Source organism: Amblyomma maculatum, chromosome 1 (genome assembly GCF_055883805.1).
Source record: "Amblyomma maculatum isolate TAMU_Amacu chromosome 1, ASM5588380v1, whole genome shotgun sequence".
Lineage (NCBI taxonomy): Eukaryota > Metazoa > Arthropoda > Arachnida > Ixodida > Ixodidae > Amblyomma > Amblyomma maculatum.
The window spans coordinates 55,898,201-55,922,168 of record NC_139344.1 but is presented as its reverse complement, the minus strand read 5'-3'; positions in this window follow the sequence as shown (position 1 = coordinate 55,922,168).

The following is a 23,968-nucleotide window of genomic DNA, read 5'->3' as shown; positions in this document are numbered from 1 at the left end:
ATCCCAAGCAATGTAATCCAGTTTTGATAAAGGTTGGTCTTCGACCGGAACTTCGACAATACATGTTAAGTGTCTACTCTCTTCTCCTATATATACATATATATATATATATATATATATATATATATATATATATATATATATATATATATATATATATATATATATATATATATGAAAGAAAGAAGCCAACAGTCGGCGAGGCCAAGGAAAGCATTGGGGATTGTACTTTGTCCTCTCTTTTATAATTTTTACTTCGATAATCACATAAATGAGTAATGTAATCAGGTAGCGGAAAGGCAAACCCAAAGTAGAAGAAAAAACAACAGGCTGATAGTGGGAACCGAACCCACAACCTCCGAATATCGCGTCCGGTGCTCTTCCAACTGAGCTACATCGGCCGCTGTCCCCCCTGCGACTTTCTTGGGTAGTAATGTTGTCTGTATACGAACCTTGAGTGTTCACCAGCGCCACCCTCAACCATAGCGGCGGATATATATATATATATATATATATATATATATATATATATATATATATATATATATATATATATATATATATATATATATATATATATCAGATTTATTGGAGATCTGAAGCCGTGGTCGCACACAGTAGCGAACCACACTCAGCGATGACGATGGGTGTCTACAAGCGAGCAATATTAATATGAAGCAGCATGTTCACCCCTGTGAAAGATGAAGCACCATACAGTGGTCACTTCTTCATGCTTCATGCGTGAAACGTGTACAACTTCAGTTCCACGGTAACGGCTGTCCGGAGGATGACAAACAGGGGAGACGCGATAGTTGACCAGTGAGGTTTGTTCAAGAACTGAGTATAGACCAATGTAACAGCTCTGGAACTTGTCGCAAAGGCCAGGAGTGCTTAATGGTAACGCCTCGTCGCCGGTACGGAACGAAACTTGGCGGTGGGTCGCATCGTAGCGGCACTTGCGGTCTTCTTGGTTGACCTCAGTGTTGAAGCGAGCCAGCCGGCGAGTGAACTGGTCAGGAAGAGACGATGAGGAGTTCGCAGGTGTAGAAAGGAAAGAGGCATCAAGAAGGGTAGCGGGAGGGAAAAACGGGGTGTAGCATGTGGTCCGTTGTACAGCCGTGTTGTACGCGAACGTAGCAACAGGAAGAATTACGTCCCAGTTTCGGTGGTCCTGATCCGCGTTCATAGACAGCCTGTCGGCGCGCGGTGGAACGACTCAGTCAACCCATTGGTCTGCGGGTGATAGCTGGAAGTCAATTTGTGAAGTGTGGTAGAGGCCTCATGAACTTCGGGAACAATCGTCGACAGAATAAATGTCCGACCGCGGTCACTGAGAAGCACTTGAGGGGCCTCATGGTGCAGTACGAGGGGTTCCAAAAAGAAGGCCGCGACCTCAGGTGCTGAGCCATTGGGCAAGGCAGTGGTCTCAGCGTAGCGTGTTAGATGGTCGACGGCGGTGACGATCCAGCGATTACCTCATGCGGGCAATAGAAGCGGCCCGTATAAGTCGATGCCGACAGCGGCGAAAGGAGTGGCAAGGCAAGGTAGATGCTGTAGTAGGCCAGCGGGAGATGAAGTCGGCCGTTTGCGGCGCTAACCGGCATAGCAGACAAGAAGCGACTTTTTTTTGCCGCGCTTGAGGCGAGGCCTCGACAGAAGAAAAGGCTTTTCACGCGGTGGTAAGTTTTGTGAAAGCTTAAGTGACCGGCTGTAGCATCATCGTGGAGAGCCGCCAGAATGTGTGTGAGAAGCGCTCTCGTGATCACGGGAACCCAAAGGGTACCTTCAGAGCAATAAATATAACGGGAGAGCACGCCGTTGTCAAGTTTGAACTTTTAAAGTTGCCTGCGCGTAGGAGGGTGAGAAGTACCGGTAAGACGGTCGATTAGAGAACGGCAGCATAGCATCTGCTCGTTGGTGTGCATAAATGGCGTAGCGATGTGGAGAAGCGACAGGAGGAGCACTGGTGATGTCTGAAGCCCTTGACGACATTGGGGCATCGAGTGTGCACACAGGAAGGAGCGAAGAAGCACTAACTGGTGACTCTGGAAGCGAACAACAGGAAAGAGCATCGGCATCTTGATGTTTGCGACCCGATTTGTATGTGACATCGAAGGTGTATTCCTGCAAACGCAGAATCCAACGGCCCAGGCGTCCAGTCTAATTTCTGAGTGTGGATAACCAACACAGGGCGTGGTGATCGGTAACGATCGTGAAATGGCGGCCGTAGAGGTAGGGGCTGAATTTCTGAACTGCCCAAACGACGGCAAGGCACTCTTGCTCAGTGATCATGCAGTTGCGTTCCGCTGGTGTTAAAAGTGCGACTGGCAAACGTAATTACCTTCTCCCGAGAAGCGCTATCACGCTGCAGAAGTACGGCGCCGATACCAATGCTGCTTGCATCGGCGTGGAGAATGGAGGCAGTAGTGTCGTCGAAGTTAGCAAGAACAGGGTCCTAAGTGAGGGAATTCCTCAGGGTTTAAAAAGCTTTCTCGCATTCTTTGGACCAAATGAAAGTAGTAGGCGCTGACACATCCAATCATTGACACTCATCTCCAGTCACTCGCACTGATACCCATTCACGCTCACATCCACCCAATCGAACACAAACTCATTAGAAGAAGAAACTCGTTAGAAAGTGGGTGCTCACGTGGCTCATCCCACCGCTGACGCCACTTGTTACATGTGGCTCGCGGCCCCATCGGTAGCGTTGGCCTGGCGGCTCCGTGGCTCGGCGGACGGCATCAACGGTCCCAGCAAAGACGAGGCGTCGACCAACAAAAGAACGTTTAATACAACACCATGAAGGAACGGGCAGAGAGGTTGACCCGGAGAGAATACTGACACGCTCACACAACTGGTGTCTGGCGTAGTCACTGCGGCGTCTTCCCAGTAGACTCGCTGCGGAGTCTGCCGCTACTTTTTATGCGCTTGTCAGTTAAGAGGGAAAGGGAGAAACTTCATGTCTGAATAAGACGAGATGACGCAATCGTCGTTGGCGCGACAGAATCTCCTCCACCTCCTGCAGACGGGCGAGGGCGACGCTCTTTCTCTCTGGAGCGCCGGGTTTGGCCAGCGTTTGCACACACACGCACGCACACACATTCGGCGCGTGGCTCTGACAGGTCAGAGCATTGTCGCGGGAGGAAGCGCTGGGCGGCCAGCCGGACGGCGCTGAAATGAGCGAAACACTGGCTGCTTTGCCTTACGTTGTGGCCGCGTCAGCTGTCGCACTTGCCGGTGGCGAAACGCAACAACACCCTGTTTGCAACCGTGGAGAAACAGGTAGTCAGCTAAAGATTCACTCACTCACAGTGCTTTACACTCACATCCTCTCACTCGTTTTCACAATCGTGCCTTCTGATATAAATATTCACGCACTCACAATTATGCCCCCTCACGCTCACATCCTTGCACTCCCACTCATGACCCCTCAGAGTTACACCCACTCACTCACACTTGTCCCCCTTCACTAATATTCGCATACTCGAACTCGCATTTATAAATTATACCAGCTCGCACTCACATTCACTCACTCGCATTCCTACTTGTACCTGCTCACATTCGCAGTCATGTTCACATCCAATCACTCATGCTCCCTACAGTCACATCACTCACTTATACTGAAGTCCTTGTACACTCACTTCCGCACACACATATTCATATCCACTCCCAGCTATTCACACGCAGTCATGGCCGCTCAGTTTTGACCACTCGCATTCATATCTACTGGCTCAAATTTGCATACTCATGGACACTCGCGCTTGTCTACTCATACTCATTACCAATAACGACCACTCTCACTCACCTTTATACAAACTACTATCCTCTCTCAATGATACACTTACACTCACGAACGCACAAACATAGACTTACACTGAAGCTTGATTTTACAATTCACACTTAATGATCACTCACTATCACATCCCCTCATTCTCGTTACTACGAACTTTCATCCACTTTCGGACTGAGAGACCCTCCTGACACACAGCAGCTGTAAATTGCAGGTAACTTTTTCACCTTGGAATACAAAAAGGCTTGCGCAATACGCCGCAAATGTCATCTATATTATTTACGCATAAATGTTTCTTCAACCTAGTGTCGGTGTGCTTGACTCCTTGACAATGAATGACGTTACTGTACTCAAGGGAAGCTGTGGCATGGCAAACAGAACTGACATTCAAATATCCGCTTCCATTCATATACGGCCATTACTGTCACTTATGGCTGCTCATATTCATGTCCACTCACTCCCATTCATATACACTCACGACCACACATGCAGTTCCACTCGCACTCACCTCCCCTCATATTATCAGCTCCCACTCATGACCCTCGCACTCACATGTTCTCACAAACAATCAGGGCAGCTAGGAAAAACGCTCGCAACGCGCCCTCATCTGTCATCAGTATTCACTGATAAATGCTTCTTCAACCCAGTGCTGATATGCTTGTCTTCTAGTCGCTGCATGGCGCCACACTACTCAAGGGAAGCTGTTTCGCGACAAAATAATCTCACATTTATATTCACACACTCGCGTTTAGATACACTCACTAGCACTCATGACCGCTTCCGTTCATATCCTCTCTGCTTTTCACACACACTAACGGCCACTTACGCATGTCGACTCACACGCATTACCACTCTGCTCTCACACTCATCTCTTGAACTATTAACGCACCTCTACTCAAACTCAAGACCACTCACAGTAACATATCACTCATTCACCCACGCAGCCATTCACGCTAACTAGTAATTACCACTCATAGTCGCGTTCCCAATTGTAACTCCTCCCATCCACTCACAATGATGTGAGTGGATGGGAGGAATTCATATACCCCGCTCATATACACTCGCACCCTGAAGTAATGCAGCTGCAACTTGGAGATTTAAATTCTATATATGCCGCCTTTTCCTGAGCTTTACTTCCTGGAACAAGAAAAGCTCTCAATGCGGTCATTATTTACCCTTTTCCAGTAACGTTCTGCTTATGTGCGAAGCCTCCTCGGCCGCCATTTACGCCGGAATGCCAGGCAAGTATGGGGACAGGATTCGCTGCACGTGATTTTTCCACTAAACGACGTCGCTTGCTTCAACGATTTGACGAGCTGGTGCACAATATATTATGTGCAGTGCTAGATATCTGGCTTTACGAAGTATCGTATAGTCCCTAAACGCTGCCTGCCGTCACCTCAAAAACAAGACGAAACGGCCAAGTTCGCCAGAATCATGTTTTCATGGGTTAAGAAGAGCAAGTGGAGCGGGAAGGTTGGTCACGATGTGTCCACAGATGACACACAGCGTGACACACGTCTCTGCAAAGGCTAAGCGAGAACAGCCCTGCACAAGGCTTGGAAGATAAACCAAGTCCACTATTGTGAAATAATTTCTGCAGAACATATACGAGGGCACTTGGATTGGCCCGCACCATCAAACGTACAGCCTTTGTCAAAAGTTTAGAGACCGGAGGGTTTGCTTTTAAGCTGTATATTATGACTTCTTTAACAATCATGGAAGTCCTAGCCATTGGAGAGGGTAGGAAGAAAACTATTCTTGCCATCAGCAAGTTTGTAAATTTGGGAATGCATGACGAGCCACATAGTAGTGCTCAGAAGTATAGACCCCCTGGGCTCTAGACGTTTGACAAAGGGTATACTTCACCTGGCGGCCGCAAGAGGGCTGCCCTACTGGAAAAAAGCCTATTGTCATCAACATTTATTGGAAAAGAAGAGTTTTTTCCATAGTCACAGTTCTTCAACCCTGCGTTGATGAGCTGTCACTTCAGTTCACTAGATATGGCACCACTGTAGTGAAGGAACTGTTTGTTAATATGGACACTTTGGTTTCCAACCAAAACTGTACATAAAGCGAGTCATCCATGATAACGAGTCATGAATAAAAACTAAAAGTATTTATTGAGAAAAATTTGTAATAAATGACTGCTTTTGTGATTAAATTTGTAATTAAAAACAGCCGAGCTGTCGATGCTACCCCCTTCTCCATGAATCCGTCGACCCGAAATGCCTTGTCAGCCATCCTTTTGAGTAGCTGAAGTCAGTAATGCCTATACAGAGCGTAGAATCATTTTTCTAAGTAAACATCACCCTGTTCTTTTTTTTTTTTTTTTTTTTTTTACTGAACAAAACATTCCGTAAGTCATCACAGCTAAAATCTATCAAGACGGAGGAAAAAGAACGGTACGTACCCATAATGTTGCCGAGGCAACGAGCCTTCTCTTGACGCATTTCGTCGCTCACGACAGCACCATTCGCGCGCACATTTCCGAACCACATTAACAAGGCTTATTCCATTTCTTCGAACTGTGCTGGGCGCTGTCGGACTGTGGGTGACACTGTGATGCCTACGTTGGGCCATTTATCGGAGTCCTGTAGTATCGATGCTACCGTCGACCTGGCGAGGCTGAGGCCTGGTTGAACTTGGGTCCAGTCCCTCACGGCTTGGATTGACTGAGATGGTTTTTGCCGCTTGTATTCACAGATTTCCCTCTTCGCGCCTACGTTCAGCTCCGTCCTTTGCGTTTAGCTCCCGCCATGCCGAAAGTCAGACTAAAGTTGAGGGTTACAGGCTCTTGATTCTTTGCACTCTTTTTGCTAGTTAACCTCCCTTCCTTTCCGTTCTTCTGAATGTCTCTTTTTTATCTTGTACTGTTTCTGTAAGGAAGCGAGGAAGTCAAGTTGGCAGGCTTCTATGTAGAGGGCTATCGAACAGCCCTTTCCTGCGCCGTTTGTATGTGTTCCTATGAAACAAACACTCCAAGCTGAAGTGCAGCTTAGAATGACGGCTAGCCGACTACGAAGAGCTCAGACCTTGTCAAGGCCGCCGCATCGTTGACTCAAGGCGAAGCCGACGTGTGGACCGCCTGGGGTGCAAAATGTGGCAGTTCGGCAGCGCAACAGTGACGAAAACCAAGAGCATGAGAAGGAAGGGCATCCCGTCCTGGACGCCCGGTCCCGGTTGCGTGCTCGTCGCCTTTATTATGTCGCTCTACTCCGTAAGTATATCTTAACTCTAACCGAAAAGCGTAAACGCCTTCATGGAACACACTTTGTGATCTGGGAAAGAAAAACTTCACTTCCCGCCCCCACTTTTTTGCTTCTTTTTTTAGTATCATTATTTCTTTCTTACGCTTTTACCGGCCTCTCTGTTCACGTTTAGCAGAATTTATTGCGACCACATGTTGCTGTTGTCCCGACTGCGGCATCTCGTTGCGGCGCTGCCGCTGCACCCAGAAATCTCCCGGTTCCCTCCTTTCAGGGTCTTTCTTAGTTAGCTGACCCTCGGTTTGCTGTGTACGTTCCTTCTCGCTCTTGCGCTCCAACACCCCCAACAACAAAAAAATGTCCCCGAACGGGGCTGAAGTCTTGCGCTATAGGGAACCCAAGCTCAAGTTTCGCCGCTCGATGGCAGCGCCGTATTCCTGGCATGGTGGCGAAATGTGAAACGATGGGACGTCGCCGGAGCAGACGCTCCGCTAGCTCCCTGTACACGCGCGGCGATCGCGTTGCGCCTGGCGGTTATTTGGCGATACAAAAACGCTTCCGCTGATGCGAAACGGATGTACTAAGTAGCATTGTGTCATGGGCAGCCACAATAGTAGGCGAAGCGCCAAAAGACGAGGCTCATATGTGAAACTTTGCAGATTCCTTTGGAAGCGTTTCCACAAGACCTGTTTTCCACCGCGTGACAGCGTTCTAAGAAGTGTCGCGTTCTTTGTGGAAACGAAAAGAGCTAATTTCCTCCTTCTCCATAAACTCAGAAATGTCGACAGTTGACAAAGACGGCTTGGAGAGGCATCGAAAGAGTACAGTGGTTTAACACCATGCATACAAAGCGAAGGGGGTGGAGGAATATCCAGCTCTTCGCTAACCGCGTGTCTTGCTTTGCCGATTTTCTGTGCTCTCTCCCTGCTTTGCGAGTGCTCTGAAAGCAACCAAATCAACAGATATCCAGCGAGCGACGTCCACAATCGACAATGTTGTGTGAATGTACCCTAAGACCAAGAAAATATCTAGGAACGAGACCTTTTTTTTTCTTAAAAAAAAGGGGGGGGGGGACATGCCTTGCTGAGCTGAGACTCTTTTACAGATTTCCGCAAATTAGCCAATAAATGAACCAACATTATTATTATTCATAACGAAAATATGTCGGAAGTGCAAAACAAAAGCGATCCTAGTTATGGCTCGATTGACAATACTCGCGCGGAGCACCCTATTCGCGTCACAGGTTTCGTTAATGCAATCCAAATAGAAATGAAGCACCACCATTTAATAAGAACCGAAATAAAACACGATTGTAGTACAAGCTTGGATTTCCTCTGCCTTCCGAGCCAGCGAGCCGGTTATGTCGCGTGCAGCGCGTGGAGCCCACATATGCTTTTGAGACTGCTAGCGTTCGTGCCTTTGAAGAAACACCTCCTTCGGACTATAACTTATTCTTCTACTGCAAAATTTGCGTTAGTAACGTCGTTATAATAAAAACAAAACCGTATACATATCTCATATGCTACAGGCCAAAACGATGATCAACGAGCGAGCCGCTTTATTTTAGAGTACTAATAATACTTTTGCAGTTTTTAAACATATTATATACAATAATATAATTACATAGGAGACTTACCTCGAAATACACTTCCTACGTTTTCGCTAACGTGGGGAACGCATTCACAATCAGTATTTACTCATCGCCGTCTGTCGTCTGCTGTGCAGTACAAACGTGAATAAAAATTTTCTCGCCTATAATTACGCTTCCTCCATGGAAATACGCGGCAGGTTGTCCAATAATCAAGACGGAATGCAGGCGGCATGTCGCGATGCGCCTGCGGGGGTGCGTCAGGGCGCGTGCTCGTGCGAGAGAGAGCGCGCGGCGCTTGCCGCGAAGGCAGCGAGCCAAGCCGGCGGCGCCCCACTGTGTATTTTTCTGCCACAGATGGCGCTGCCTATCAGGAGCCGCAGCGCCGCCCAGCGATGCTTTGGGAGCCTATAGGACGTAGACAACTTTTTTCTGTGGCGAGCTGCAATGATGAATGATGCATGTTAACTTTATTACAGCGGTTTCACCTGTCGGCTTGGAATTAACCGCGAACATCCAACTGATGCGGGCATTCATGACAAAAAAAATATGGCAGCGATAATACCCCCAGTGACAGCGCCTCGTCTTCACTTTGCGGGGAAAAGAGGAGCTGACCACCGGCTTTACCAGAGAAGCTTGGAGCGATGCTTTAATATGTCCATGATGCACAACCGGTTAAGCCTCGTTCTGCTTATGCCATCATCACCCTTATCACAATTCTACACCAGCATCAGAAGAACGGTTGAACCTCGTCACCAGAAGATCTTGAAAGTAATTTTAGTGACGTCTTCTGCTTTAGGCGGTTCCCCGAGACTACCATACGCCGATCCGCTTGTACCTTTCTAAGTGGGCAGTGTTGCCAAACTTATTAGACCTGCCATTATAATTGCTTAACGAGCGGCGGAGCTCGGAACCTCGCAAGGTATAAAAAGCCAGATGGCTCTTTCACCATGCTTTTACACAGTTCTTGTAAACATTTCGGGCCCGCAGAGGACGCAGGTTCCAGATGATGATTACCTTTAACTCAAAGCCAAGAAAGAATGGCATAAAATGTGCTTTTTTTCATGTGAGTTCCGGAAGAAATTTTTTTAGGGCGGGTTTTGGCATTGGGGACGTTTTTTCCTAGTTGCCGCTTCTTCAAGGGGACGTTTCTTCCGGGGACGTTTCTTCCGGGGACGTATTTTCCGGGGACGTATCTTCCGGGGACCTTTTATCCGGGGACGTTTTTACCTACACCCGGGCCGCTGCATTGTCGCCGTCGTCTGCACGACTGTGATGTCATCAAGCACAGTGATGGCCGTAATAATTTCCTGCCTGGCAGAATGAGTCGCGGGTCTCAGAGCGCTGTCTTTAAAATTACTTTGCGGGAAAGCTAAAGCGTCCTCAACTGTGGTTTTTGTAGCACATTGAATGCCTGTCTGATGCAGATTTCGTTGATATCTGTGAGCATCGAAAAATCGCTGGAGTTGCCCTTTAACATTTCTTCGGCATCGGAATGACTGGGAGAAACCAGCTGGTACAGAAACATGCCTGGATAAAAACAACAAAGTCATGGTAATCTTTGTAACATCATTTATCAAGGCTTGCAGAACTATATAGAGGCAACCAATGTCCAGTGGTAACGTACTGCCTTTCAAACATAGATCATAGAGCTCTTTTGTTTTTCCATGACGAGTTGTAATCGAGTGGTGGGAAAAACAATGTGCTCCTTTAAATTAATTTTCAGAGTGATACAAGCGTCCTTTTCTGTCGAACAGACATTTGCACAGCCAGAAAGATATATTTTTTTTTGGACAGTATTGAGGTTTTGGAAATTGGAAACGGCAAGTTAACTCGGGACATCGTGTTATCCTCTTCGAATCTTTGCATCGTAGCAGTGGTTTACCTTAGAATCTTCTGCTCCTACAGTAAAGCGCCCTCGTCTCCAACTCGGCATTCGCATAAACTGTGTATCTATTGAGCACGTTGTACAAACCTGACTAGACCCGCCTAGCAGTGATTGCGTGACGTGGTCGGAGACAGGTGGTTTCAGCTCCCATGCAGTAACAACATTAGCCGTTTAGAGAGCCGTTAAAATCTCGGCTTCATAAGTAAATATTTCATAGTGTTCATTTCTGCGGTGGAAATGAAGATCAATCTTAATAAAACCTCCTGAATTTATTTCGTTGGCTGTTACGAATGCGACAGAATACGAAAACTCTGACTTCCTCTACCGCTTCCTCACTATCCCTTTATTTCCACCGCCCTATAGTCAGGTGCTTCAGACATCAGATTGCAGATATTAGGGCTGGCAAGTATCTTTTCCTTCTTTCTGGATATGTAATGAAACAACCACACACTACTACTACTACTATTATCTACTTATGCACCTCCTTAAATAAGCAAACTCGATAACCATTCTGATTTTCCTGTGGGTAGAAGTTTTCTCCCTAACTCTTGGTTTTGTCTTCACTGATTAATTTTGTTTCGTTTTCCTGCCTTTTACCTGGGATTTTGTTTCTTAATTTTATTTATTCTGTATTTTTTTCACACTTACTTTCTGTTTATTTTATTACAGTTATGGGTGGCCCAACTGCCGAATTCATTGGCTTTTTAGCACTTTCAAAATTTTCGGGACATTTCCTCTCGATCAAGCAACAAATTTTATTACATGCGTACGTATATACAGAGAGGCGCATGTTTTCGCGATGCCGTTAAAAAATGCGATACTGCAGTTTATTGCAGCCAAACGTAGCAAGTTTTTGTTTTTTTCGAGTGTAGTCACAGAAAAAGAAATCTAATATACTGCGGTTTTATCGCTTGAAATCAGTGGGTGAGAGCCGGACATGTGTACTTGGAACTTTGGCAACGTGCGCATAAGCTCATGAAAACTTAATTGTGTGCACAACGAATAAAAGTACGAACTCCGGCAACCCTTTCAACCTCACTGTCGTTTCACTCCCTCCTTCATCCCATAATTTATGGCGCCGTTCAACGGTCACATTGAGCAAAGAGCTGATGCACCTTACATTCCACAGAACCAATTATTTCCACTACTGCTCGCATGCCATGCTTTTCTCACATGCACACATGCATACCAGCAAGGACGGTGACAAAGCGCTGGGTGCGCGTTCATTTCTTTGCTCGTTCAATCGCAACCTAGCTCTCCCTGCTTTCCAGGTGCACCATCACATCCGCTCCTCGGTCATACAACACATTTTTACAAGAAGTCAGGCATCCATGGTGATGATCCACCACGCATCCGCCAGTGGAGGCGTAGAAGGTATTATACTTCGTCTTACAAGAAGTTTGTAGCACTACGAAAGGCAGAGGCACCCTGGTCCAATCAGGATCACGCGCACTACAATAGGCAATTGTGCTCCTACGCGCCTCTCGCCACCCAAATTGGCGGGGGTGCCACTAGAAGCACAATTCTCTAATATAGTGCGCAGGGTCGAGATCCACTTAGGAGCACAATTGCAAGGGCTCCTCTGCCATTCGAAGTGCTGCAGAAATTTTGAGACGAAGTACAATACTATACATAACTATTGTCCCACAGTTCGTAGCCTCGTAGATCCGGGGAACGTGTTAGCGCTTGGCTGAAAAACAGGACTGTACTGGTCCCCAACTTTCGCCTTGCAATTTTCGTGGTGGGAGGGACCTGACAAGTATGCAACCTCGCTATAGGGGCGAAAAAGCTAGATGTATTACTGGACCAGCGTTCATGGAAAAATACATTGTATTTGTTCCAAGCAAAGTTTGATCGCATTGTTGAAAGGATTTTCGGTTTGTAGAGAAACTTATTTCCAGAGATTTGCCCCTTGACCTTGCTTACAAGAGATTATCCAACGTACGCTTGGGAGGAGAGCTTTGCGGGTATTCTTGGGGATGGGATTCTGGCCGCGGGTTGTGCTGGCCTGGGTTGTGGCGGCGCTCTTGGCGTCCTGGAGAAGGGGAGATGGGATGTTTGGAGGGGGTTGGGGTGAAGGGTAGGGGATTGCCATTCGGTGCCGAAACTGACGCTGACGTCACGGCTTCTTTCGTTAAATGGCCGACTGGGACTATGGGAAGTCATGATATGGACAGCGGACCAATCAGGGCCATCGGTACAGCGAAATGACAGGGAGAGAGTGAAATTCAAGTGGATTGGAAAAAGGTGGGGAGACGCGATGTATGTCTATTCGCACTCGCAGACCACCAAGACACTCGGTAGTCCTCTCCGAGGGTCAGAGAGACTAAGGCCCGGATTCTGAAACGCTCCTAACTTTAGACCGCTTCCTAACCTTCCGCAAGGAGCCCTCCATGCTCCCTAAACGTAAGGCGCCCCCAGAAGGCAAATGCGTATTCCAGAAGCTCCCCATCGCCTTCCCTGCCTAAGGAGCGCCTCAGCAAAGGAGGCCGAACCGAAAAGAGTGCTGGTTTCGAGACTATACGCAAAAGATGCAAAAAATATGCACTGTATTGCTAAAGTATACTGCTAGCGTTGTTAACTTTATAGTTTCATCGATACATCTGGCCATAAATTCTATTTGTTTGGTTAAGCACCAAAAAAAGAATGACAAAAGCGCTGTATTGGACGGGAAAGCAAACTCAGTCTGGCAACCGTCGTAACATCTGACCGGCGTCGAGAGGTCACATCGCCATCGTCGCCGCGCGTCGCTGCATTTTGTTGGTTTTGTCCTCGCGTTTCGATTGCCTTCTGTGTAGTATTCGAGCGGATTCTGCCTGTCGGTGAGATGCCGGAGACGAGACACCGCCGGTGCCTTGTAAACACCGCCGTAAACAAGTTCAGTCGCGCGTCGCAGAAATCTTGCGTAACTTTCAAAGCTGTCGTCTTCCGATAGGTAACGCAGCGTCATTCTTGCTGCTCGCTAGAACAAACGGCAGAAAACAGTTGTGCTGTCTGCGAGAACTGGCAAGCACCGAACCCAAAGACAGACTCAAGCGTCAGCAGACCGCGGCCATCTTGACTGCACACGACACCTGCCCGTAGCCAAGCGTACCGCGTGCACAGTCGTGCGGAGAAGCATGCGTTCAGGTAGAGGAGCGACGTTAGGAAGCACGAAGGTAACATCCTGGCAGCCTAAGCTCAGGGAAGCACCAAGGGGGCCCTAACTTAGGGCCCCTTAGTAAGGGACGTTTCAGAATTGACGTCAGGCCGCCTTAGAGTGTGTGAGGAGCCCTTAGTAAGGCAAGGAGTGTTTCAGAATTCGGGCCTAAATCGAATTCCTGCTGTCCTGAAAGACCATTACGACTAAGTCGGCAGCACGGCGGATCGGGAGAGAACCTTCTACAAGTGTCGGCTCTGTGGCCAAGACAAATGGGGCAAGTCTAACGCCAGCAATTTTCGACCCCATCTTGAGGTAGGCCAATTCATCTTATTTCGTTTGAAATGCGGGCACAGTATTGCAGGTCTGTTTTAGGTAATCTCTAAGGAACCGCGGTATACAGGCAATTTCAGCTAACTTTGAGCTAAGCATTTGGAAACAAGTCGAATACGTGTTCCTCGATGGTTCAACTAGTCCAAGGCTTTATCTAATCGTCTTGGCCAAGCCATCAACTCGGCGTTATAATTAAGGCCGTTTTGTTTACTAATGGCGAAATGTGTATTTTTCGTCATTTTAACGCGGTTCTTTAAGAGCTCAGGACCAAACCTAAAATGGACCCAGATACTAGATTTCACAAAAGTTTAATGAACAATTCTCATTATGTGTTCAGATATAAGCGCAGGCACTTAATTTCGCTAGAATCATCAGCTTCACAGGCACAACCACGTTGGGCAGCATTATTTGTTCTGTAGCGCAAAGTGGCAACGATGTGGTTGCGCATGACTCACTTCATTCCCCATCTGGAACGGACAGCCCATTAATAATGACCGCGGCCAACCTCTTTGTTCGGTTTTCGTTAACGGTCTGTTAAAATTGTGCAGCGTCAGAAGGTGTAAAAGCATCGCTGCGTGGGAGCGTATTCACTTTGCGATTTTTGCTTATCGCGATCTTGTTTGAAGAAAAGAGCGGAATTGTGTATTTCTGAATCATGCTCTTCTCTTGCATCAAAACATTTGTTGGTAATTCAACTGCATAATGGCGTGCAATAGTTGGCTCTTCATGGTGCATTTTGTCGCTACGTTTCGAACAATTTAGCTGAATCACAATGCGCATGTAAAATGGCAGCTAGCTAGCTTCGCCGTATGTCTGAAACGGATCCTTTAGGCACAGAGCGAACACTGTCTTTTAAAAGTATTGTGTGTTCAACTACCGCGTATGGAACTGTCCGCAGCGCTGGCATAAGTGGCACAAGCTGCTACAGTGCAAGGTGCAATCATGCTGGTGATAACGTTTCAACATGTTCTAATTTTCTTTTCTTTTTTTTTCTTTTTCTTTTTTTTTTCTTTTTTGTTGCTGCTGCTGCTGCTGCTGCTGCTTATTTTACATCTTTTTCGATCAAGCTATAAATATGAAGGTCAGAAGCTGCCCCATTTTAACGGGGGACGTTAATTATGCATGGCATGCAAATAAAATTCGTAATATATCTGACCATTCATGCTGAGTTCCAAATTGCATTTCACTTTAGCCTAGCTCGTATAGTTGATGAGTAATCACTCACAATTAACGGCCTGTGGTGTGCAATGAAGCTTTTATTTTTTAAATACCTAGTAATCTTTAAATGTGATGTACATTTTTCTATGAAAATTAATGTGATAACTAGTTCTGCAAAAAGCATTGCCGAAAATTATTACATACCTATACAAATTAAGAGCTTTATTGCAACTCTGTTGAGAGCCATGCCCTACTAATTTTATTGTCATTGGTTACGACATGCTGCGGGGAGGAATTACATCAACTGAAATCAGTCTAAATGTTTATTCCTTCATCTGCACCAGTGAAGTCTCAGGAAGCTTCTTTTATTAGTAATGCATTTATCCCAGAATCTCTAACTATTCGAAGGAAGGAGGGAGGGGCGGTTCGCGCCCACTGGCAATTATTCATAATGGCGCGATTGCTGTTTTAGCTTATTACAAAAACACATTTTTACTTTTCATCGATATGGCTTTTTAATAGCAATAATTTTTGGTGCGAGTAGAGGGAGCTAAAAATGTAGCTTCATGATGTATACTGGTTTGGTTCGGTTTGAGGGGCTTAATGTCCAAAAGCGACTGAGACTATGAGAGACGCCGTAGTGGAGGACTCCGGAAATTTCTACAACCCGCGGTTCTTTAGCGTGCACGGGCATCGCACAGCACACGGACGCCTTGAGTGAAAACAGCGCGAAAGAAGCCCGAAGGCCACTCCGTTTCGCTGGTAGCGAAAAGCGGCCGCTGAGGCCGTGATTCGATCCCGCATCTTTGGGCATAGCAGGTGAGCGCCGTAACCACTATGCCACTATGATGAACACCCCTATGATGAATACCTATGATGAACTACTATGAATACTATGATGAACCACTATGATGAATACAGTTGTTGGACTTGCCTGCTTGCAGAATGCACGTGAGGAAAACTACTGCGCCAAAATGAGATGTGCCTGCATAAATGAATTGTTAATATTGGTACATTCGGAAGCTTTCGCTTCATTTGATAGTTATTTAGAACAGCGTGATAATATAAAATGAGCTTCAGGCTTGTTTGCATATTTGGCAGAACTGCGCAGTTTCATGGCGGAGGTCTCTCTTCCTCGAAGTATTTTAATTTTGCATGCGCCGTACACGTGACAAATATGGGTGTTCTGCGGAATAGGTGGGTTGCAGAAACCTAGAAGTCAGCTTCTCTGCAGGGTATAGTGAACTAGATTACTAGTTCACTATACTGCAGGGCAAAACCCCTTCACCATGGCAGCCAAACCTGTTTTGGGGGCAGAAGGTGGGTGCAGCGCAGAATACTTCTATGTCCAGCCTGATGTCATGCACAAACCTGTTGAGCAGAATTCCTTCACTATTGAGAGTCTGGAGGAGGTAGGGGCGGGGAGACATTATGAATGGCACTCACAAACGGAGGGGTTCTTAATCCCATAATTGCGACAAGAAGAGGGGTGCAGGAAATGGACACAGCATTTATTGCCACAATAAACATCTCCTGCACTGCACCTAATTTCTGCCCCCAAAACAGGTTGGGCCGCCGTGGTGAAGGGGTTATTGCTCTGCAGAGAAGCTGACTTCTAGGTTTCTTAGCCTGCCTTACTTCTGTCATTTTTTATCTTCTTTAAGGTGGCGGTTCTACGGTCGCCATCTTGGAAGTAGTTCAGATTCTGCCACCAGGCTACGCCACTAATCCATGACTGAGGAATTGAGTACCCAGCCACTCAGCCCTCTCGACTTGAGCTGCCTGAACGCTTTTCTTGTGTTGCTGCGTGGACTTTCAAAGATTTTTGCGGCTCCACAGCAGTGTCCAGGCAGAGAAGGGGAGGATTTTTGTCCCCGTCCTGCACAGCATGGGCTGCCCCATTGAACTCCCCTCTTCAACCCACCGCACCACTACTTCGAACAATACGCGCCCTGACAATTGGACAAGAGGCTTCCCTCTCTTGCCTATACTTCGTCTCACAAGATGTTTGCAGCACAGCGAAAAGCAGAGGCACCCCAGCCGGTCCAACCGGGATCACGCGTACAATAGGCAATTGTGCTTCTAAGCACCTCTCGCCCCCCCCCCCCCCCCCCCAAATTGGCTGGGGGTGAGAGTAGGAGCACAATTCTCTATTATAGTGCGCACAGGCTAGAGGCACTTAGGAGCACAATTGAAAGGGCTCCTCTGCCTTTCGCAGTGCTGCAGATATCTTGTGAGACGAAGTATAGTTTCCGCTGTAGAGCCACGAACATTGCTCCTACCCGCCGAGCGTGAGGGGGTTGGACTGGACTGCAGTAGGCTAGCTTGACTGAACACAAATAAAACAGGGTGTCAACATGATTGCACAGTGCAATCTTAGTACGAGTGAAAAGGAAAAGCGAATGGCACTATTTCTGCACACTTCGTCAATGAACCTTAGTTGAAGTCGGCGCCTGTCTTGTGTTCTTTTGATCCTCGTCTTTTGGGCTGTGCAATCGAGTGATCATTAGCGAGCTTTAGAATACGGCGACCCTATCCGTAAGTGGGATAGAGTAATAGCGGAGCGTGCGCGCTATAATAGAGAATTGTGCTCCTACTGTCACCCGCGCTATTGCCCTGTCCCCCTAAGCGGTAGGGGTACCATATTCTAAACCTCCCTATTGTTGATGCCATAGATATAGTAAGGATCGGAACACTCCTTGACTGTAGTGGAAGCTGTCAGCTCTTGCGGTCACCAGAAATTTGCTTTATCAAACGTGATTACAAATATGATAATATAGCTATAATTAGCTGAACTTCAGTCAACAGTCGCCCTTGTTTATTTTTTGTTCGTGCTTGTCCAATCTTGAAAACTAGAGCTGGTAAGTTACAATGGGCAAATAAGTGAATGATTGCCAATTTTTTCCTTTTGAGATAAATCGATATTCCGAAATAGATGTGAAATCCACCAAGAGGCTATGTATCGCGCAGGAGGCCGGCATGTATTCATGCTCTCTTCGGCACTGAGGAGGCACATTCACACTAAACTATGTGAGAAAGGGGGGAAGGGGAGAAGGGGTTGTAAAGGAAGGTTGTCAGAAGAAAGGACCTAACGGGGACAGTTTTTTAGGCGCTTATGGCGGCCACTTCCCCACTCCCAGTTGGATGCTCCACAGTCTTCATTTTATTTATTCGCTCGCGCGCGCGCGTGTGTGTGTGTGTGTGTGTGTGTGTGTGTGTGTGTGTGTGTGTGTGTGTGTGTGTGTGTGTGTGTGTGTGTGTGTGTGTGTGTGTGTGTGTGTGTGTGTGTGTGTGTGTGTGTGTGTGTGTGTGTGTGTGTGTGTGTGTGTGTGTGTGTGTGTGTGTGTGTGTGTGTGTGTGTGTGTGTGTGTGTGTGTGTGTGTGTGTGTGTGTGTGTGTGTGTGTGTGTGTGTGTGTGTGTGTGTGTGTGCAATTAAAGGAACACAGTATTTTCAGGCAATTAGAATAAAATTTTAACAATCAATCCCCTAGAAACATTTTTCTCCTGCAGAATTTCACTCGACACTGAAATCTGATGTGAAAAGTAGCATGCTATGGAAGACGCTGACCTGTCCTGCTGCAGCTTCCCGTGATGATGTATGCGCTTTCTGAACCAATATATTGGGTGGACTACTGTAGCTTGTAGCCTACTTTATTGTACTCATTTTACAGGGCGCACACACGTATGCAACAAGTATACTTTAGTGTTGAGCCCGCCTTTTGGCTTCATGTGTTGGTAGTAAATAATTTCGTGATGTGGCACTTGTACATTCACACATTTGCAGCATAATAATCAGAGCCCAATTTTTACTCCATGCAAGAGCGCCCATGCTTACCAAATGTCCTGCAAATGCCAAACGATTAGACGCATCGATCAGATCGCGTTCGGTCACATTTGGCATGTGCTATAATTTGTGAATTTGTCCATACCAATGCAGTACAGCGGTTTTGCTTCATGTGGTCAAACGGAAGCACGTTCTTTGTATGCTTCGAAATTCTCACACGCTTCTATGTCACTTTTGCTAACGTGATCGGATACCTTTCAGAGCACAGGAAGTCGAGTTGCTTCAAACAAGGTTCAAATATAAAGTCAACAAATTGGGCGTTGAGACGGCGGGTGAGTGGACGCCTGGCTGACACGGTATCTACCTTACTCGAGATAAGGGCCCCATTCTTTTGGAAACGCTCTGTCTGCCGACGGGCTTTTAGAGCGTTAGCTCTGTTGCTCACTTGCGCGAGTGGCGCGTTTTTCTAAGAATCGTAAACAGAGCTATCCCCATAGCAACATCGCCGTCTTCACTGTGCCCAGGCAAACTAGACCGAACTCTCCAAGCCCCCGGCCACAGCGGCAAAGCGCGGTAGCAGGCGATGCTAGGCAAGTATAGCATTATAGCAAAATGAACGCCAAACCAGCTTCCCTGCCGAATGCATCAACGGTTTACCCTAGACGCCGTAATGCTTCGGACAATCCGCGGTATATCCCCCTCCAAGAAGCGGAATTACTTGGGAAGAGGACGGGACATCATGCACGTATAAAATAAATAAAGTAAGCGCAAATAAAAACATCAAACGGGAAACCAATTCAGTGTTTTCTCATATATATATATATATAGGGTCATTGATCAAGTCAAAGTATTTGAAGAAGATATAAACGAATGCTTTTTGTCTGGTTTCTTGAACAAGGAAGCTGTAGGGCTGCCGAAACGATAGTACGTTTTCATGAAACTGACTTGGTCAGTGAGCCTGTATATTTTTTTATGCCACCACCTGATCAGACTGCATTTCGTCGAACTCTTGATTACAGTGGTTTCTCTCATTTTAGCTAAGCTCGACATTCGGTTCAGCAGCGTTGAGCCTCATCATTTTTTTTTTAATTTTTAGTGAGGGGAATGACGGAAATGCAGTGGCAAAACCCGATTCAACATCACATTTTTGTATTGGAGAAGCTTCACATGGCTGTTTCCTACTTGCCCATTCACCGAAAACATCTCCGGCAGCTACTGCGGCACCTTTACTATCATCACCGGAACGCAACATTCGGAAAAAAAAGGAAAGAAAAAAAAAAAAACATGACTGAAACGCTGGTGATTATCTTGGGCTGCCCACTATATCATTTTTTCTCCTTTTCTTTGGAGCCTGCACTGTTTGCGCTATATAGGAACTTCAGTGGGAAGGTTGAAGAGGCATGCTTGTGCATGTTCAGGTTTTCAAGTTGTACTTGGCAGACGGTCGAAACATTTTATCTGTACCAGTAAAGTGGCAGAGGGTACAAGTATTCGTGCAATTTCTCCTAGGGAGACGCTCTTTGAAATTATATTATATTAATTTATGCAGTGTTATAGTTCCGTGCCCTACTATTCATTTTATCGTAGAAAGGGGAAGATATTTTTCCTTCTTGCCACTGGAAAAAAAAAAAAGTAAATTCTACATCCTCACAATATATGCTAACACCGCGAACATCTGAAGATAGCTTTGTGGCGGAGCTAAGACGAGGAATAACCAGCTCCGACAGCGTTCGGGTTCGAACTGTCTTTTTTTTTTTTCGCTGCTTTCACTGAGACGCTTAGTGCCAAATTCTTCTTTGTTCAGCGCCGTGCCGTTGTTTGTGATAAAAGCGCGGCGCGAGGGGCGCTACAAGACTACAAAACAAAACCAGAAAAAAAATTTCAATATCTCCGCCACGATTATATCTTGCTGAGTAAGTAGAGTAAGCGCGAGAGCCTTAGCTGGCAACGTTTCGGCACACAAACAGTATGACACACTTAATTTGAGGCGATAAATAAATCTCAAAGCAAGCAAGTGTACATTTGTCAAGGGACCATTTTCAAGTAGCGCTACTGCGCATGCGCGAAGCACCTGAGCGCGCAGCACGTGCACCTACGTTCGACCCGACCACTCGACCTTACTCGCCAGTGTTTACCTCTCTCGCCCGATGGAAAGGAAAGGACAGAGGGAAAACGTTGTAGAAGGACAATACCCTCTCGTAAATACCCCTCGATTCAGGGTGTTTGTGGCGCCATCCTCGTAATTTTTCTGAACTGCGACATTTTAGTGCACATGAAATTTCATAGATGGCGCTACCTACTACGTTTATCACACGTGGCTCTGTTATTTTACTATTATTTGACTTTGTAGTTGATAATTATTACCGGTTGAATAAGGGAACGAAAGCCAGAACCTTTAAGTTATATTCGCCAGAAACAAACAAGCCATGGAGCATTTCAATCATGCTTAAAATATTTCATGAAGAGCTCGCGCGCTTCAAGTGAACCACGAAAAAATTAGCTGAAATCATCCTGACAGTGCACATTCCTCGAGAGTCGTAGAACAAAACCGATGCTTATCCTCTGACAGCGAGGTGCAAAGTTTTTCCACGCGAAATTTCAGCACAGATAAGAGCTTATTAGTTCAACAGTTTAGCATATACTTTAAGCCATTTTGCAAAAAACGCAAAGTTTGATCACAAATAACTTTTACACTAAATGAAGCAGACAGATGATATTTTCAGGAAAAAGCGAACTATCTACGACCTCCAACTGCGCAAAAAATCTCCGCAGCAGAATGCGTATCTTGAATGTTATTGTATGTATAATTACCTGTTTTATACACTTTTCACAGGCGCGTGGCTAATAAACTATGCGACACACAGTAATAAAAATGCTTAACTTTGTTCATTAACATCTAATATCAAAACATCTCAAACGGTGTTTTCCTAGGTGCAAAAGATTTTGCACAATTTTGTTTTTCCCGAGACAAGTAGAGCTGAAAAGCCGTTTCTTACCTTTGTGTTTTCCTTTACAGCTTAAACATTGGTGCAGCTATTTGTAAATCAAATGCACCATTAGAAATCACAGGAAATAAACTTTACAAATATATTAAAGTCACATTTATAAACTAAACTACATTTTTAGCTCACCCTACTCGTACCGCCAGCTATTGCTACTAAAGGAACTACGAAGTGAATCTGTTAGGTTAAGTAAATTTGACGGGAGTATGGTATTCCGATATCGAAAGATATCTGCGATTGAAAATGACGTTCCTGTTTAGCACACGAAAAAAAAAAAAAAGGAAGGAAACATTTTGCCTGCCGTTGAATCCGTCACGTCTCAATTCGGTTTGTTTACTTCCGCTGGCCGCACCTGCCCTTTGGCGCAATCGCTTGCGCATTTTTTTTTTTTTTTTACAGCTATTATTGCGAAGGAGCCATGGTCCCGGTCCCTAAAATGCGATCTGAAACTCGTATTTCCTACAAGTATTCTACAAGTATTCTCCGTAGAAACCGGCCGCTGAACTCGACGATGGCAGCAACGACTCGTTGGCGTGCGACGACAGTCGCCGGGCTCACGGGCAAGCGGCCGCGGAGACTTATGTTAGTACGTGCAGAGCAGACGCCTCTCTCCTGAAACTGCAGCTTAATTACCTCGTGCTGGAAGCATCAGGCTCCCCGTTGTTCATCATGCCGCCATAGTCGCAACGCAACCTTTTAAAAACGTAACGGTTTTAATGAAATTATAGTAAATCGCTGCAGCTCCGTTGGGAGGACTCGCCCTTAGCGTGATTGCTCAATTTCATTAGTTTTACACATTGGTCACACTTCCCACGAACTTCAAATCAATTTATATTTTCACGTACCTATGATGCTATATATAGTACGCGTCAGAATTCCAAAGCTGTCCATGATAATGAGAAGGTCGGATGCTCAAAATGCACCCCCACCGCAGTCAACTACGTCGACCGATTTTCATTACTTGTGGTTTATCCCAGGAGGTGGCATCTCGGTGAGTGCCTGATGAAATACTACTAAATGACTTAATCGGAGCAACCGCGTCATCATGACATTCAGTCGGCACAACTGGTATGATGGGGGATCATTTGAGGGGAAATGTGCATGCTAAATCTGTGCGCTGTATGCTAAATCTTTGCTCAAATTTTAAGGCCAATTTGTGAATCTTGTTAGCGGCGTGAGCATTAGGATGCAAAAAAAATTCTTTTTTTTTTCAGCTAATTCACGAAGATGAGCCCTGTCAGCATCAAGCGAAACGCCAGAGGACTTTGGACACTTCATTGGCAATGTTCAAAGAAAAACAATGACAGAAAGAGAAGCTGCCGCTATCTGATAGTATGCTGCAAACATTTAACAGATGCATCGCCGAAATGGTGGCGTTAGATGGACTCCCACTCAATGTGACTAGGGGCCATGACTTCAAGCACCTTGTTGAATTCTTGAAGCCGGAGCTCAGCTCGCCATCCCCAAGAACAATCGGAAGACAGCTAGTTAAGCTAGCAAAAAATATTGCATTGTCCGCACTCCAGGAACAGCTCAGCACTGCTCCTCCAGACACGCTACATTTTATTGTCCACTTGTGGTCTGGGCATAAAAGTGCAGTTTGTGCACAACTTGGAACTGCATACTTTGTCTCTCCGGCGTATTGAAGGCCGGCACACGGGCCAGAACATAAAGGACCCGTTCCTTGAGGAACTCTCCTCGTGCGGCATCAAAGCCAACCAGGTTGGCTCTGTGGTTTTCGACAATGGCGCTAACATGACTAGAGCACTCAACATGCCAGGAAATTTCACTGAAGACTGGACGTCGAATGTGACAGAGCCGGGCGATGGGGAAGTGGGCCCCATCGAGGACGGGACAAAAGACACCGATGAGGATGTAGATACAGTGCCCCTGGAGAGGGAGTTCCATCGGATGAGGTGTGCTACACACACACTTCAGTTGGTCGTCATCAGCTCTCTTCGGATTGACGAAAAAGCCCAAGCGCTGTTTTTCACGTAAATACAGCAGTGAATATCTCCCGAAGGTCCAACTTTCCAAAGGCACAAGGTGAAATTCAATCGTCGCTGCTTTGAA